At 43.3% G+C, this 16376-nt stretch overlaps 1 protein-coding gene across 7 annotated transcripts in view; it reads right to left on the reverse strand.

Annotated features, from left to right (window-relative positions):
- Positions 1 to 16140, reverse strand: part of LOC129863929 (signal-induced proliferation-associated protein 1-like) — a 44514-nt gene extending 28374 nt beyond the window's left edge. For 5 of the 7 annotated variants that reach the window (XR_008761031.1, XM_055936375.1, XM_055936370.1 and 2 more), the window contains exon 1: positions 15819 to 16139. The gene's annotated coding sequence lies outside the window, so the exon portion shown is untranslated. Of the gene's footprint in view, positions 1 to 15818 lie in introns of all 7 variants that reach the window. The other 2 variants (XM_055936369.1, XM_055936371.1) reach the window with 2 other exon arrangements.
- Between the last annotated feature and the right edge of the window lie 236 nt (positions 16141 to 16376).

Raw genomic sequence — 16376 nt, forward strand, 5'->3', positions numbered from 1 at the left:
ATGTTAGATGAAAAACGAAGTACTCGTGTTTAATAGGAGTATCTCTTATTAAGTATAGAAGTGTAATGAAATGATTCTCTCGCCCTCTTAAATACTATCACTAGACTTCAAATCAAATCAAATTTTATTAGTCACATACACATGGTTAGCAGATGTTAATGCGAGTGTAGCGAAATGCTTGTGCTTCTAGTTCCGACAATGCAGTAATAACAACAAGTAATCTAACCTAACAATTCCACAACTACTACCTTATACACGCAAGTGTAAAGGGATAAAGAATATGTACATAAAGATATATGAATGAGTGATGGTACAGAACGGCATAGGCAAGATGCAGTACATGGTATAGAGTACGGTATATACCTATGAGATGAGTACTGTAGGGTATGTAAACATAAAGTGGCATAGTATAAAGTGGCTAGTGGTCCATGTATTACATAAGATGGCAAGATGCAGTAGATGATATAGAGTACAGTATATACATATACATAAGAGATGTGTAATGTAGGGTATGTAAACATTATATTAGGTGGCATTGTTTAAAGTGGCTGGTGGTACGTTTTTACATAATTTCCATCAATTCCCATTTTTAAAGTGGCTGGAGTTGAGTCAGTATGTTGGCAGCGGCCGCTAAATGTTAGTGGTGGCTGTTTAACAGTCTGATGACTTGAGAGCAACATCGGGTTTCCCACAATTTTCCTCATTGCATACTAGTATTTTTATGCTGAATCACAGTACTGCCACCAGCTACACAACCTCAGTCCTCCAAATCACAGTGATTGGTGCTTACGGTACAATGGGGCCTAAATTGACCATTAAGGATAATTGATTTAGGTTTAGCTAATTAACCTCGTATTCTCACTATGTCCGGCAGCCAATCCCAGGGCCCGTTATTGATCCCAGCTCTGTCTGTTACATTTGGACTGACACTGCATGACTACCGTATCATTAGAAACACACAACTGGTTGAAAAGACTGAAAACAGCCAGTGGGTGTATTATTGAGCACAAAATTGGTTTCAGGAAATAAAGTAATCCTAATGCTACTTCTCCCTCGCATCACTTCACCCCTCCTTTCTTCTGCTGCCCGCTGAGTGGGGCCTGTGCCAGGTCCAGAGAATGCTAAGTGATTGGTTCTGGCGCACTCTCTCATTTTGTCCTGCATTTTATCTCAGTTTTTTTTATTTCATATAGTTAGCAGACGTCCGTCTGAGTTATTGGTCTCCAAAGTCACATAGCTCCTTTACTCAATAGATTGCCTCAGAAAAGAGGTTTGCTGTCAAAGTGGCAGAGGGGAAGGTGGAGAGTGGAAAGCTTCAGGACTTTTTGTTCGTTTATGAACTCATCACCCCTCCCAGAGCTTTGGTCAGCTCACTCAGTACCAGTGGAGGCTGCTGAGGGGAGGACGGCTCATAATAATGGCTGGAATGGAGCGAATGGAATGGCATCAAACACATGGAAACCATACCATATATTTGATACCATTCCACCTATTCCGCTCCAGCCATTACCACGAGCCTGTCCTTCCCAATTAAGGTGCCACCAACCTCCTGTACTCAGTACAGGATCACATCATCAAGTCTCGGAGATCAGATGTTGATTTCAGGAGTGGTGATTGACATATGATAGCAACGGGGAGAGCAGTTAGTCCCCCTGGCTTCTGGCAGGTCACCAGGCTGAGTCACTGCAGCATGTGGGAGTGTACAGATATGACCCTCCCTGCCATCCACACATGCTTTTTATCACTTCCCACCCTTCTACCTTCCTACTCTGGTGATTTAAAAAAAATACGTCACATTGGACGCACAAAGAAAGTTGGATAATTTTTTTGGGGCACCTTTCACATTTCCAATGTAATTTTGCTAAGTATATTTCATGTCACCTTACAGAGTGTGTTGGCTACTGTCTGCCTGTGTGTCCTCCAGTGGGGGACCTTGTGACATAGTGAACTGGGTGTCTCTCACTACTGTTGGTTGGTGTGTGGAGGTCAAGCCCACCTTTAGGCTTAGGCTAGACTGAAACAAGGCAACAGTAAACATGTCCCCCACCAAGAATGCACCACAAATGATCCATTATATTGACCAGATACTCAAGTGGCCGCTTTAACAATGAAAGTTAGCCTGGGTACCAGTCTCTTTAGTTGATCCACTCCCTGTACTCCATAGCATGTGCCAAAGACTCTTTGGCAGTGACAAGGAGTGGCAAGTGGAATATTAGCTAAAGAGACCTCTACTCAGACTAGAAGGCAGTCGGGAGGAGGCAAGATCAGGTGGGTCCATTCTAGCCAATGAGAGGGCAGATACACGTGTGAACAACAGGCACAACTCCGATATAAAGTGTTTTTTCTCAAAGTTACCAGGATGTCACGTGTCCTACTTATCAGTGCACTTGTAACAACCTAAACTCTACAAAACGTCTGTTCGATCAAATAAGACGCACGTAGCAAACTAGCAATTCCATATTTTGTTAGCCAAATTCGACACTCTCACCTTTGCCTCGATTCGGCAGTCTCGTCCAGATCATCATGGCATTTGTAATTCTTTATGATTGCCACATTAGCAGCTAATTAGCATTCCATTTTTGGGGGGGGGGGGGGGGGGAGTAAATACAGGCTACACAATTATCAGAACATCACGCTAGGGTAAGCCTACACAAAATACAGCCATTATTTTAAGTGTTACTAACATCCCATATGGGAAAAATGAATGGTGGGAAAATTATTGGAACCAAGTCCCTGTTTGACCGCTAGGTTTTATGAGTATTATAGCCTATAGATCAGATCTAGGAACCAAGCAACAACACTGCCCTCTAGGCTGCGGAAGGAATGATACGGCGTAACTCAATTATCAGGTAGTAAAAAATCATGTTGAATGTATTACAAAGAGCAGTGATGAAAAACAACATTGCAACACTCCGGATCTAGCGTCTGCAAAGACCTTGTAGGAAGCTTTAATTGTGCATCCATCATCCTCATCCACAACACTCTAGCAAGCCCCCAGCCTACTAGAAGGTAATAGGTACTCACATTGCCTCTAGCGGGTGGTTATGCTTCCACATTTCGCCAGGTCCAAACGTAATATGGTACCTGCAGAATTCGGCACCTTTTGTCGTGTTCCATAAGAGGCCCTCATACCAACGCGGTCACCTAATCCTCTCCAGCTTCCAATTGGCTCATTCATCCCCCTCCTCTCCCCTGTAACTATTCCCCAGGTTGTTGCTGTAAATGAGAATGTGTTCTCGGTGAATTTACTTGATAAAATAAGGGTTAATAATTCATAAATAAGAGAATGGGCTGGTGTGTGTGCGTGTTTGTGTACATAAGTGCATGTTTGTGTGTTCACTCGTGTATGAAAAAGACACCAAAGTATTTTTCAGTTATTCTGATCATTGATAAAACAGACTGTGTCTATGTTTTAACATGCTTATTGAAACATATACAGTACCAGTCTAAAGTGTGGACACACCTTCTCATTCCAGGGTTTTTCTTTATTTTTACTATTTTCTATATTGTAGAATAATAGTGAAGACATCAAAACTATAAAATAACACATATGGAATCATTGTCACGGGTGGGCATTCTATGTTCTTTATATCTTTGTTTCTGGCCAGTGTGGTTCCCAATCAGAGGCAGCTGTCTATCGTTGTCTCTGATTGGGGATCATACTTAGGCAGCCCTTTTCCCTCCTTCTGTGTGGGATCTTGTTCTTTGTGTGCAGGTAGTTTGCACATCGAAGCTGTTCGGTCGTTGTATTCGTTATTGTTTTGTCCTTTCAAAGTTTCACTTCGTTATTAAATTATGTGGAACTCAAAGAACGCTGCGCCTTGGTCTCTTCCGACGACGACACCCGTCACAATCATGTAGTAACCAAAAAAGTGAGATTATTTTAGATTATTCAAAGTAGCCACCCTTTGCCTTGATGACAGCTTTGCACACTCTTGGCATTCTCTCAACCAGCATCATGAGGTAGTCACGTGGAATGCATTTAAATTAACAGGTGTGCCTTGTTAAAAGTTATTTTGTGGAATGTATTTCCTTAATGCGTTTGAGCCAATCAATTGTGTTGTGACAAGGTAGTGGTGGTATACAGAAAATAGCCCTATTTGGTAAAAGACCAAGTCCATATTATAGCAAGAACAGCTCAAATAAACAAAGAGAAATGACAGTCCATCATTACCTTAAGACATGGTCAGTCAATCTGGAAAATTTCAAGAACTTTGAAAGTTTCTTCAAGTGCAGTCACAAAAACCATCAAGCCCTATGATGAAACTGGCTCTCCTGAGGACCGCTACAGGAAAGGAAGACCCAGAGTTACCTCTGCTGCAGAGGATACATTCATTAGAGTTACCAGCCTCAGAAATTGCAGCCCAAATAAATGCTTCACAGAGTTGAAGTAACAGACACATCTCAACATCAATTGTTCAGAGGAGACTGCGTGAATCAGGCACTCCATGGTTGAATTTCTGCAAAGAAGCCACTGCTAAAGGACACCAATAAGAAGAAGAGACTTGCTTGGGCCAAGAAACACGAGAAATGGACATTAGACCGGTGGAAATCTGTCCTTTGGTCTGATGAGTCCACATTTGAGGGTTTTTTTCCGACCGCTGTTTCTTTGTGAAATGCAGAGTAGGTGAACGGATGATCTCTGCATGTGTGGTTCCCACAGTGAAGCATGGAGGAAGAGGTGTGATGATGTGGGAGTGCTTTGCTGGTTGCACTGTCTGTGATTTATTTTGAATTCAAGGCACACTTAACTAGTATGGCTACCACAGCATTCTGCAGCGATACGCCATCCCATCTGGTTTGCGCTTAATGGGACTATCATTTGTTTTTCAACAGCACAATGACCCAAAACACACCTCCAAGCTGTGCTATTTGACCAAGGGCTATTTGACCAAGGATAGTGATCGTGTGCTGTATCAGATGACCTGGCCTCCACAATCACACGACCTCAACCCAATTGAGATTGTTTGGGATGAGTTGGACCGCAGAGTGAAGGAAAAGCAGCCAACAAGTGCTCAGCATATGTGGTAACTCCTTCAAGACTGTTGGAAAAGCATTCCTCATGAAGCTGGTTGAGAGAATGCCAAGACTGTGCAAAGCTGTCATCAAAGCAAAGGGTGGCTACTTTGAATAATCTCAAATATAAAATATATTTGTTTAATACTTTTTTGGTTACTACATGATTCCATATGTGTTATTTCATAGTTTTGATGTCTTCACTATTATTGTACAATGTAAAATAAAGAAAAACCCTGGAATGAGTAGGTGTGTCCAAACTTTTGACTGGTACTGTAAATGTATAATATGTTATGAAATGAGCATGTTTAAATCTGGTGTTACCTCCTATTTCAGTAAATGCAGGCCAGAAAGAGGAAGCTGGCTTAGAAAAGGCTCTTTCTATGGCATCGTCTGTGTTTTCTGCGTCTAACCCTGACTTCCTATTTTACTGAATACTACCAGCTAAAAGAGGGATGATACATCTCTGTCTCTCCATCTTACATTACTATGTCCATCCATCACCACTGTGAGAAAGCCTATGAACATTTTGACTAAGGTATTGGTAATGTGCATGCTCAAAGAACTATATTGTGAGGTTATATGGGAGAACATGGCATGCGTGGAAGAGTTAGTCAGAGTGAATGTGTCTGTCTGTCTGAATCTGGCACACTGCCCACAGTGGCAGGAAGAACAGCTGTCCCTCTGCAACGGCACTGTGTGTGATTCAGCCCATGACTCTGTGTGTGTGTGTGTGTGTGTGTGTGTGTGTGTGTGTGTGTGTGTGTGTGTGTGTGTGTGTGTGTGTGTGTGTGTGTGTGTGTGTGTGTGTGACCGGAACGAGAGAGGAACTGACCCTCACTCCATCACTGCTGCTATTATGTGGAGCTGAACTGCACACTGTGGTTCCTCTTCCATACGTGCAGCTGGCTCTGAGGCCGAGGCAGGAACACTGCCCACACTAGCATTTATAGCAGTCTGAACTGGTACCCCTACCCTGTCTGCTCAGAGAGGAAGAGACACTGGCCTCCCTCACTTCCTCACTATCCCCGCTATTGTGCTACGAAATGAATCCTGGTGCCCCTGAAACGGCTGCACCGCCCACACACACTCTCTCACACACACACAGTCACCCAGATAGGCTCTATGTATTAGCACACATTCTTTCATCATGAATCTCAGATCTGGCTATTAAAGACATTGGTTTATTTTAACTTATGCTTTGCTGTAAAAGTCTGAAACAACATCAACTGCAACAGCATCTGTCCTCTTGCATACCATTTTCTGCATGACATTGATGACTGAGAGGGCAGTGGTTACAGTTGCTGTCTTCCACATTCTAGGCAGTCAGACACCTTGCTCCAGTCAGGCTTCCTGTTGCTCTGTCTCTAATCTCTAGCTGCGCTGGCCTCTACACTGCCTGTTGCTCTGTCTCTAGTCTCTAGCAGCGCTGGCCTCTACACCGCCTGATGGCTCTGTCTCTAGTCTCTAGCAGCACTGGCCTCTACACCGCCTGTTGCTCTGTCTCTAGTCTCTAGCAGCACTGGCCTTTACACCGCCTGTTGCTCTGTCTCTAATCTCTAGCTGCGCTGGCCTCTACACTGCCTGTTGCTCTGTCTCTAGTCTCTAGCAGCACTGGCCTCTACACCGCCTGTTGCTCTGTCTCTAGTCTCTAGCAGCACTGGCCTTTACACCGCCTGTTGCTCTGTCTCTAGGTTCTAGCAGCACTGGCCTCTACACTGCCTGATGGCTCTGTCTCTTGTCTCTAGCAGCACTGGCCTCTACACCACCTGATGGCTCTGTCTCTAGTCTCTAGCAGCACTGGCCTCTACACCACCTGATGTCTCTAGACTCTAGCAGCACGGGCCTCTACACCGCCTGTTGCTCTGTCACATCTGCTCTATGTGCTCTGTACCTCATGACTTAAATATAATAGTGCATTGCCCTGGAACCACATGCCAATATGCTAACTGTGCCTGGTGATACAAGCCAATATGCTAACTGTGCCTGGTGGTACACGCCAATATGCTAACTGTGTCTGGTGATACAAGCCAATATGCTAACTGTGCCTGGTGATACAAGCCGATATGCTAACTGTGCCTGGTGATACACGCCAATATGCTAACTGTGTCTGGTGATACAAGCCAATATGCTACCTGTGCCTGGTGATACAAGCCGATATGCTCACTGTACCTGGTGATACAAGCCGATATGCTAACTGCCTGGTGATACAAGCCAATATGCTAACTGTGCCTGGTGATACAAGCCAATATAATAACTGTGCCTGGTGATACAAGCCAATATAATAACTGTGCCTGGTGATACAAGCCAATATGCTAACTGTGCCTGGTGATACAAGCCAATATAATAACTGTGCCTGGTGATACAAGCCAATATGCTAACTGTGCCTGGTGATACAAGCCAATATAATAACTGTGCCTGGTGATACAAGCTGATTTTGCTCCTTTCCGTGTGTAGGCTACATCTGTGTGTTTGCGTGAGTCTTGCATCATGCTTTAAACACTGAACAAAAATATAAACGCAACATGCAACAATTTCAAAGATTTTACTGAGTTACTGTTCATATAAGGAAATCAGTCAATTGAAATGAATTCATTAGGCTCTAATCTATGGATTTCACATGACGGTGAATACAGATATGGATAAGTTGGTCACAGATACCTTAAAAAAAAGGAAGGGGTGTGGATCAGGAAACCAGTCAGTATCTGGTGTGACCACCATTGGCCTCATGGAGCGTGACACATCTCCTTCGCATAGAGTTGATCAGGCTGTTGATTGTGGGCTGTGGAATGTTGTCCCACTCCTCTTTAATGGCTGATGCGAAGTTGCTGGATATTGGTGGGAATTGGAACATGTCTATCCAATGCATCCCACACATGCTCAATGGGTGACATGTCTGGTGAGTATGCAGGCCATGGAAGAACTGGGACATTTTCAGCTTTAAAGGAATTGTGTACAGATCCTTGCAACACTGGCCATGCATTATCATGCTGAAACATTTGGTGATGGTGGTGGATGAATGGCACAACAATGGGCCTCAGGATCTTGTCATGGTATCTCTGCATTCAAATTGCCATTGATAAAATGCAATTTTGTTTGTTGTCTGTTGCTAGTCCATAGCATAACCCCACCGCCACAATGGGGCACTCTGTTCACAACGTTGATACAGCAAACCGCCCGCCCACACGACGCCATACACACTGTCTGCCATCTGTGGGACGACAAGCATCCTGGTCTCAGATGATCCCGCAGGTGAAGAAGCCGGAAGTGGAGGTCCTGGGCTGGGGTGTTTACGCGTGTTGTGCGGTTGTGAGGCCGGTTGGACGTACTGCCAAGTTTTCTAAAACAATGTTGGAGGCGGCTTATGTTAGAGAAATTAACATTAAATTCTCTGGCAATAGCTCTGGTGGACATTCCTGCAGTCAAAATGCCAACTGCACGCTCCACAACTGCACATTTTAGAGTGGCCTTTTATTGTCCCCAGCAGAAGGTGCACCTGTGTAATGATCTTGATGTTTAATCAGCTTCTTGATACGCCACACCTGTCAGGTGGATGGATTATCTTGGCAAAGGAGAAATACTCACTAACTGGGATATAAACAAATGTGTGCACAACATTTTAGAGAAATAAGCTTTTTGTGCGTATGGAACATTTCTGGGATCTTTTATTTCAAGTTATGAAACATGGGGCCAATGCTTCACATGTTGCATTTATATTTTTGTTCAGTATAGTTCAACCATCAGAGCATCACCTCGCCACGAGTGTCACTTTAATGGAGTGGAGTGTGAGAAGGAGACTGTAACACAAGCACATTGATTTAGTTGAAATCAATGGCAAGTGGCTTTGTAAGGTATGATAATGTAGTGACACATATGCTAGTACCCTGGGATCTCAAATCAAATTTTAAAAAATGGTCACATGCTTTGTAAACAACAGGTATGGACTAACTGTGAAATGCTTACTTACGGGCCTTTCCCAACAATGCAGAGAGAAAGAAAATAGAGAAATAATAGAAAGTAAAACATGAAATAGAAGTAATAATACATACACAATGAGTAACGGGCTACTGAGTGGTGCAGCGATCTAAGGCACGGCATCTCAGTGCTAGAGGCGTCCCATCAGACCCTGGTTTGATTCTAGGCTGTATCACAACTGGCCGTGATTGGGAGTCCCATAGGGCGGTGAACAATTTGCCCAGCGTCGTCTGGGTTTGGCTGGGGTAGGCCATCATTGTAAATAAGAATTTGTTCTTAACTGACTTGCCTAGTTAAATAAAGGTTAAATAAAATAAAAAGTTAAAATAAATGATAACTTGGCTATATACAAAGCTATATCTGGTTCTCTGAGCTCTGTTAGTAATGTGTGTGTGTGTGTGTGTGTATGTGTGTGTGTGTGTGTGTGTGTGTGTGTGTGTGTGTGTGTGTGTGTGTGTGTGTGTGTGTGTGTGTGTGTGTGTGTGTGTGTGTGTGTGTGTGTGTGTGTATTGTATTTAGGATAATACTGGGAGTGGATCATGGGTATAACACCAGTTTAGTAACTAAGTGATGATAATGAGGAAAGAAGAGTATCAGTGCTAGTGCACTGTGCTGCTCAGTGTTTCTGATCCTGACCCAGCTGTGCGGCCCTCCACCTTGGTCTGTGAGGTACATCCTGTCTGCGTGTTTCCTATGTGCGGCAGCTGTCTGAGAGGAGCCTCTCAGGGACACACAGGCAGGACCGATCTACCAGTGCTACAGCTAAGCGCTTCTAATTAGTAACTCTGTTTTTTTGTAATGCTCTTTTTACCGCCAACGCCTTTAAATTGAAAATGCAGCCAGTTGCACAGTAACTCTTTCCACCCTTATTGACTGTAATAGAATGGACACGAAGTGCTTTTCCCACATGGCTAGAGCAGTAATGATTTTCACTGTCTTGTATGTATCTGCCGATTAATGTGATATTGTGTGTTGAGGTCTTTTTTTTTCTTGTTTTCTGCCTTTTTGATCAGACTTTGCTCAGGATGGGGAAGTAGTGATGTCGTGGGAGTGTATTGAGTTAGATCTTCTTTCAGCACCACTGAATGTCACTGAGGGCACTTCTCCTATAATGGGAATTGGAATAACGAGAATAGGTTTGTGTTTGTGTGTGTGTGTTGTTCAGTCAGTGTATGTATGATATAACTGGTTGATTAACAACATTGACGACAGCAAACTCCACACACCCACTGCCTACAGTATTTCTGACTAGTGGGTTATTTACAGAGTGCAAATCTGTGATGAGCAAGTGAATCTCCCTACTGTGAATTTATTCAAATATTCAGCAGATGTTTTATTATCATAATCCTAATGCACTTTAAGACTTAATTTAGCTGAAATGACAAAACACATAAACCTATACAGGTCAAAACGTGTTCTTTCCAGTTACACAAATGTAGTAGTATAGTAGTATGTAGTATAGTAATATGTAGTATAGTGGTATAATTGTGTAGTATAGTAGTATAGTAGTATGTAGTACCTTTATTTGGCTCATTTTCTACTTCTCACTATCTTTTTAATACTCCTCCTTGCCTCTCTTTCTATTTCCCCATGAACATTTCTCATCTCTCTATCCCCTCTGCCACTCTCCCCTTTCCTTCCTTCCTTCCCTACCATCACTCTCGCTCTCCTATGTCTCTCCTCTCTAGTCCTGCTCATTGTGCAGTCAGGCCCTGTGTGGCAGAGCAGAGCTGAGCCGGCTAGAACCCAGGGACAGAAATCTGAGGGTGACTCCACTCCAGAGAGTGCTGAGCTCCCATTAAGAGCATGGCCACAGAGGACAGGTGACAAAGGAGAGCACAATCCGATTAGAGGATACACCCAGTGGCTTCCACTGCTATCTGCCATCCTAGCATCCTCTGCTCTGTCCACCAGGCTCCCTCAGTCACACAGACACACTGCTCACTGGGAGAGATAGAGAGACACAGTCTGGCTAGGCCTAGTAACGCAAAATGGCTCCAACTGAGGGAGACGGTGTAGTTCTGCTGACTCATGTTTCAGTGAAGAGGATAATCTGCCTCGTAACCTTCGAAAAATTTGATCCATGTTGATGAGGTATCATTGACTGGACAAATTGATGATTTCTCTTGAGACGCCACTGAAATCAATTAACTATTGTATTTGCCATATTATATATGTCTGGTTGTAATTTTCGCCCTTATTGGTCAGTTAAAATATATCAGTTTGGCACGGCACAGTGTGGGAGCACCATGGTAAATGTCCTCTCTCGTGGAGCAAAGTAGGCCTAAACATAGATTGAATAGCCTTTTCAGATCGTCTTTCTGCCTCAGGTTGTTGTCAGATAGGCTCCTGTCCACGTTGTGTTATGTAAAGACGGTTGACTGTTGAGAGGCAATTTTCTGCAGCGGCCCTATGGAGAGGAGTTTCTTTTGGCATGGAAATATAATTTGGTATGCAAAGAGGGCAGCAGTGTAAGCTGGAGTTGAAATCCTGGGTGACACACAGCTTTAGTACATCTGAGGCAGGCAGGATCTGTTAGCCCTGTGGCTCTGTTAGCATCCTGCGCCACAGATGTGTAACACTGCTGCTCTCACTATTATTTCCATCATTTACAGTTGAAGTCGGAAGTTTACATACACCTTAGCCAAATACATTTAAACTCAGTTTTTCACAATTCCTGACATTTAATCCTAGAAAAATTCCCTGTCTTAAGTCAGTTAGGATCACCACTTTATTTTAAGAATGTGAAATGTCAGAATAATAGTAGATAATTATTTATTTCAGATTTTATTTATTTCATCACATTCCCAGTGGGTCAGAAGTTTACATACACTAAATTTGTATTTGGTAGCATTGCCTTTAAATTGTTTAACTTGGGTCAAATGTTTAGGGTGGCCTTCCACAAGCTTCCCACAATAAGTTGGGTGAATTTTGGCCAATTCCTACTGACAGAGCTGGTGTAACTGAGTCAGGTTTGTAGGCCTCCTTGCTTGCACACACTTTTTCAGTTCTGCCCACAAATTTTCAATATATCCACATAATTTTCCAACCTCATGATGCCATCTATTTTGTGAAGTGCACCAGTCCCTCCTGCAGAAAAGCACCACCACAACATGATGCTGCCCCCCCCCCCCCGTGCTTCATGGTTGGGATGGTGTTCTTCGGCTTGCAAGCCCTTTTTCCTCCAAACACAACAATGGTCATTATGGACAAACAGTTCTATTGTTGTTTCATCAGACCAGAGGATATTTCTCCAAAAGGTACGATCTTCGTCCCCATGTGCAGTTGCAAACCGTAGTCTGGCTTTTTTGTGCTGCTTTTGGAGCAGTGGCTTCTGAGCGACCTTTCAGGTTATGTCGATATAGGACTCGTTTTACTGTGGATATAGATACTTTTGTACCTGTTTCCTCCAGCATCTTCATAAGGTCCTTTGCTGTTGTTCTGGGATTGATTTGCACTTTTCGCACCAAAGTACGTTCATATCTCCTTCCTGAGCGGAATGATGGCTGCGTTGTTCCATGGTGTTTATACTTGTGTACTATTGTTTGTACAGATGAACGTGGTACCTTCAGGCGTTTGGAAATTGAACCAGACTTGTGGAGGTCGACAATTTTTGTCTTCTGAGGTCATGGCTCATTTCTTTTGATTTTCCCATGATGTCAAGCAAAGAGGCACTGGGTTTGAAGGTAGGCCTTGAAATACATCCACAGGTACATCTCCAATTGACTCAAATTATGTCAATTAGCCTATCAGAAGCTTCTAAAGCCATGACATCATTTTCTGGAATTTTCCAAGCTCTTTAAAGGCACAGTCAATTTTAGTGTATGTTAACTTCTGACCCACTGGAATTGTGATTAAGTGAAATAATCTGTCTGTAAACAATTGTTGGAAAAATTACTTGTGTCATGCAACGACTTGCCAAAACTATAGTTTGTTAACAAGAAATTTGAGTTTTAATGACTCCAACCTAAGTGTATGTAAACTTCCGACTTCAACTGTAAGTCATTTAGGTCTTCAATGTTTTGGGATCTCCACTTATTAAACCGGCAAAGGACAAACATGTAACAGCTCCTTTACATTTAAGATATCTATTAAAGACAACAAGTGGTTCTGTACTTACAGTCTTAATTCGTCTAATCAAATGCCTCATACTATAGTAACTAATTTTAGTTGGATAGATCTGTTCTCTGTGGCCAGGGGCTGGTGTAGGAATGGACAGTGATGTGGAGCAGTTTGATTATGCAGGAAATACAAGTGGGCCTGATCAATCACAGAGATTAGCTGCTCTGCCTCACCTCTTCTCCCTTCTCCTCTGATCCCCTCTCCTTCTCTCCTCCCACTCAGCTGAAGAATGTGTGCCACACATGTCCCTGCTGACTGACAGAGAGCCTCTCATATTTAAAAAGAGTCCCAGACACCCACAGGTTTTTATAGCTCCATACTGTGACGATACTATGAGTCCTCACTAGATGAACAAATATAGACGCCTACACGCTCTGACGCCAATTGCTAGTTCCCATCATTTGGGTCAAAACAGCATATTTAAAGAGCGACATTTTTAACATGTTCTATGAAAAGGTTTTCTTCTTTAGAGCGCCTGAGTGCTTCAACACCAGCTAGAACAGGAATATTTCTGTCACTGACACACACACATCTGATCATTATATTATTGTAGCTATAGAAACATCTACCTACTGTCCACAAACTGTTAAAGGCTGAGGGGGAAGCTTTTTTCTGTTATGTTGTCAAATAATAGAGAAATGTTGTAGTCTACTTTATCCTAAAATACAGGAGGGTACATCCATTAACCTTCATTTTACTGACAAATAAATGACTGTTGGGTTGAGATTGCTGCATTGAATAATTGTATGTCTGTTTAGAGTTGACACATTCATTTGGCTTAATTAACCTAATCAAAGTATACTCAAGTTAACAATACATTTGATCCTAAATTGAATGCCCCTTTGCAACTCTATTTTCTAATTACTACATTAGTATTCTGATATTATTACATCATCAATGATTTTGTAGAATTTGAGTAGCATTTCATGACAATTTAAGCACCATGGTAAGGTCCATTTTCCTCAGTTACACTGGCATCTGTCCCCATCATTGGCACTGTGACCTCAAAGCATCCCTAGACTCTTGTACCCATACGCCTTGTGTGCAATGCCACAGTGGTTGTGTGTCATAGTCACCCAACAAATCTGCTGTTTGCATCTGGGCTCAGTTACCCGCTGTCACATATATATTCATTCTCAGATAGGCAATGTTAATCTTCTGAAAACAAGCTATGTTCTGTATTTTAGATGCATTTGTCAGATGTGTCGCTGTCAAAGTGAGTCTATGATTGGAGAGCAGAGGGGCTTTCACACACACACACACACACACACACACACACACACACACACACACACACACACACACACACACACACACACATATCCATGGGCACATTGGCCAACCATGCAGATTAGCAGTCTCGGATGGATAACGTCACACCCTCTGCCAATCTGGCCACGAACGCACAAAGACCACGACCAAGTCAATAGCCCTGTTTATACCTGCTGTTAACATGCGTCCTTCATCCTTATCTTATCCTGATCTTGACCTGATCTTCTCTGTTTACACTTATAAGATCTGTTCACAGTCAGATCACAATGAGTCTTTTAATTGTCTACACTTGTCTAAAATGTAGCCAAAATCAGAATGTGGACAAGATAAGGACAAAGGCTGCATGTTAGATCCAGGTATAAACAGGGCTCTGTCATCAAATTTAGACAAGCACACGGCCTGCCGCACTCCTCAGGAAAGAGAGCGAGGACTTCACCATGTCAAGTCTCAATGCATTCATCATCATATGGAATGAGATTGTCCGCTACTGACAACCACAGTGAAAACCACACATGATGAGGACTCATGTGGTGCAAAATAAATTAAATGGTCCGTCCTTTTAGTGCCCTGGCTTATGTAAGCTGTCCCTCAACCCTCTCTTCTTCATCTCCCTCAATAATTCGCCCATTCTCTTTCTCTAACAGACCTCACCATCCCTTACAGCCCCGACTCCAAAAAACACAACCCCCCCCACAGCCAAATTGAGAAGAAAAAAAATCTCCTGCATCCCTTCTTTTCTTTGCCACCTTGAAAACAACACCCTGATCCCAGCTCTGGTTCTCCATTCTATCATTGTCTGTGCACGTTACATGCAGTACCCTCTCAATCCTCTTCATCATCCATATCCCCCACACAAAACAGGCAGGGGCTGCAGACCTTTGTTTGTAAATAAATAAATAAATATTTTTTTTAAATCCTATTTATCTTGTCTTTATGTTTCTGTATCACTATAGCTCCTTTCCTTTCTTTAATTTTCCCTGTTTCTGGCGCTCTTTCTGTCTCTGCTCCCTTCCTCCCTTCCTCCACCTGGCCCACATCTCTGGGTCCTGCAGCCCAGAGCGCCCTACACAGCAATGTCTGCAGTGGCTTCATGTCAATGTCAGAACACCGTTTTTAAACGAGCCCACAACACCCGAGAGAGGGGGGAGAACGAGCGTGAAGATAGCAGAATGTTGCTTAGACATCCTTTCCTACCCCTGACAAAACGTTTGTTCATTGTGTTGACACATCCTCTGCTCTCTCACTTTTGTACGGCAGAATGCTGTGAATCTCTGGTGGAACCGACTGGAAATAAGAGCATATGTATGCTCACATCGAGCCATCTAGGTTGTCCTGATCAAGCCAATCACATTCATTATCACCAGACCACAGGACATAGGGAATTTGGAATGTGTGCATTCTAAAGGGTCTGAGTAGAGAAAGACGGGACTTACCTCCACATTTCAGCTCCGCTCCACCCTGCCTGGTCTCATTATGTTCCTTTCTGTCGGCTCCCTCCCCCCTCTCCCCATGACAGCATTTTTCTGCTATCTATCCCCAATCTGATGCCTTTTCTCCTTCTTCTCCCTCTTCGGTTCCCCTTGTCTGCTTCCTTCTTCCCCTCTCCCAAAATAAAACTCCTCTCTGATCAGTGTGGCTAGGAGCTCAGCTCTTCCATCCCGTTGTTCAGTCAAAAGAGGCAGGTTGATTTGCTCAGTCCCTCACGCTCTCTCTCACGCCCATTCAAATCACACTAAAGCCAACCCCCTCCTTCTCCTCCCCTCACACACACCACATCACCGATCTCTCTCCTCCCCCTCTCTCTCTCTCTCTTTCGCTCTGTCAAAGGCTGAGGCAGCAATAGACCGCAATAGGCAGGATGTGCTCTTCTCTATCTCTTTCTCTCTCTCTGAGTCTAATCTGTTTTCTAGATTAATGGTTGGATGATTAGGGCGACTAGATTAAGCGACCAATGACTAAGTGCATCTAGCCTGTCAGCCTCAATGTGCTAT

This window comes from Salvelinus fontinalis, chromosome 10, assembly GCF_029448725.1.
Source record: "Salvelinus fontinalis isolate EN_2023a chromosome 10, ASM2944872v1, whole genome shotgun sequence".
In the NCBI taxonomy this organism is placed as follows: domain Eukaryota; kingdom Metazoa; phylum Chordata; class Actinopteri; order Salmoniformes; family Salmonidae; genus Salvelinus; species Salvelinus fontinalis.